We start from the raw sequence: 2,960 nt of genomic DNA, 5'->3' as shown, positions 1-2,960 counted from the left end.
ACACACACACACACACACACATCGATCCCCGGCAGAAGCAAAAAAACAAATGAGCAAAATTTCTTTCACCCTGATGCACTTGTTCACCTAGCACTTAATAGGCCCCTGGGAGTTAGACAGCTGCTACGGACTGTCGACCAAAGAGCCAGAGCTCAAGCACAACAAGGTGTCTACACACCAACATGAGAAAGAGGAGGAGGAGAGAATATAACAACCCAGAGTGTAATAACCAGTGGCACGGAACACAAGGAACATGGAACATTAGGAACAAGCAACACAAGGAACAAGGAACACTAGGAACAAGCAACACTAGGAACAAGGAACACTAGGAACAAGCAACACTAGGAACAAGCAACACTAGGAACAAGCAACACTAGGAACAAGCAACACTAGGAACAAGCAACACTAGGAACAAGCAACACAAGCAACACAAGGAACAAGCAACACAGGGAACAAGCAACACAAGCAACACAAGGAACAAGCAACACAGGGAACAAGCAACACAAGGAACATAAGGAACAAGCAACACCAGGAACAAGCAACACAAGGAATAAGGAACACAAGGAACAAGGAACACAAGGAAGAAGCAACACAAGGAACACAAGGATCAAGCAACACCAGGAACAAGGAACACAAGAAACAGGCAACACAAGGAACAGGCAACACAAGGAACAAGGGACACAAGGAACAAGGGACACAAGGAACAAGGGACACAAGGAACAAGGAACACAAGGAAGAAGCAACACAAGGAACACAAGGATCAAGCAACACCAGGAACAAGGAACACAAGAAACAGGCAACACAAGGAACAGGCAACACAAGGAACAAGGGACACAAGGAACAAGGGACACAAGGAACAAGGGACACAAGGAACAAGGGACACAAGGAACAAGCAACACAAGCAACAGGCAACACAAGGAACAGGCAACACAAGGAACAGGCAACACAAGGAACAAGCAACACAAGGAACAAGCAACACAAGGAACAAGCAACACAATGAACAAGCAACACAATGAACAAGCAACACAAGGAACAAGCAACACAAGGAACAAGCAACACAAGGAACAAGCAACACAAGGAACAAGCAACACAAGGAACAAGCAACACAAGGAACAAGCAACACAAGGAACAAGCAACACAAGGAACAAGCAACACAATGAACAAGCAACACAATGAACAAGCAACACAAGGAACAAGCAACACAAGGAACAAGCAACACAAGGAACAAGCAACACAAGGAACAAGCAACACAAGGAACAAAAGGAACAAGCAACACAAGGAACAAGGAACACAAGGAACAAGTAACACACTAGACACGAGGCCATAAACCCAAGAAGTGTGTCGACAACTCTGACAATTATTGTTTGTGAAGCATTAAAGTAAACCACGTTACTCTACTCCAGCAAAACTCGGAACGTCATTCAAGAACGTAAACAAGGAGACATTTAGGGTGCTATACGCCACCTACGTGAGACCAGCTTTACAGTATGCAGCTCATCCTCATGCCCCATCTTAAAAAAAAAAATGAAACTCGAAAAATTCTTTAGTTTGCAACGAGGCTGATGTCAGCAACACGAGGGCTGTGGTATGAAGGGAGACTGAAGAAAATAAAGCTGACTACGCTAGAAAAGAGGTGGGACATGATAGAGACGTTTAAAATACTTACAACGACTGACGGTGCAAAAAGCTGAAATGCTCACAATGAACAATTAGAACAAGAGGGTACGGGATGGAAGCTTGAAACTTAGATGAGTCATAAAGATGTCAGACATTTTCTGTTAGCGTGATAGTGAGTCTATAGAATGCACTAAAGAAGCTGGTCGTAGACGCTAACTCCATTTAGAATTTTAAAGATACATATAATGGGGAATTAGGTTTGGTTTCATTGTATTAGATGACCAACTGCTTGAAAACCGGGGTCCAAGAGCTAAGAGCTAATGCTCGATCCTGCAGGAACAAATAGGTGAATACAAATAAGTGAGTACACTGTTATCCTACCCCCCCCCCCCCCCCCAACACACACCCACCTCGGTCTCGCGGCTGAGTGGACAGCGCTCTGGGGTCGTAGTCCTAAAACCCCGAGTTTGATCCCCGGTGGAGGCAGAAACAAATTGGCAGTTTCTTTCACCCTGATGCCCCTGATCACCTAGCAGTTAATACGTACCTGGGAGTTAGACAGTTGCTACGGGTTGCTTCCTGGGGATGTGTGCGTTAGACACAAAAATATGTTGTAGATATAACAGAGGAAAAATAAATTGGTTAGAAAGGCGGGGTCCAAGAGCTATTCTGCAGACACAAATAGTAAATACAAATAGTACAACACACAGACGGACACATGTTCACTGGACACAATACCCACGTGTTCTGTCCGGGCTCTGAGTCCAACACCAACACTACACCAATACTAACTTTAGTAATATCAAGTCCAGTTGCACTCTCTAAACCACCACACACACACACACGCACACGCACACACACACACACACACACACACACACACACACACACACACACACACACACGTATCACCAGACATGGAGTGTATATGTCCACTACTGTACCAGTAGTAGAGTATCAATAGTACCACTACTAAAGCTAGTAGAGTACTACTAGTACTGCTGCTGGTGTGGTAGTTCTACCACCACCCTTCCTGCTACCACTACTCGTCCACCCCCCCCCTCCCCCACCTTTCTCAAAACTCAAATAACGTCAAATAATGTGTAGTTGGGTAGTATGTTGTACTGGTAGGGAAGATGGGGGGTGATTGGGTAGGTAGTGTTAGGGGGTTGTAGTTGTTGGGGAGGGGTGGTTGTTGAGGGGTGGTTGTTGGGGAGGGGTGGTTGTTGAGGGGTGGTTGTTGGGGAGGGGTGGTTGTTGAGGGGGCAGGTGTTGTGAGGGGTAGGTGTTGTGGAGGGGGGGGGGTCAGGGTAAAGTGTTACAGAGGGAATGTTGACCCGAAG

The sequence above is a fragment of the Procambarus clarkii genome, chromosome 9 (genome assembly GCF_040958095.1).
Source record: "Procambarus clarkii isolate CNS0578487 chromosome 9, FALCON_Pclarkii_2.0, whole genome shotgun sequence".
Taxonomy (NCBI): Eukaryota; Metazoa; Arthropoda; class Malacostraca; order Decapoda; family Cambaridae; genus Procambarus; species Procambarus clarkii.
Note: the sequence above shows the minus strand (reverse complement) of the source record.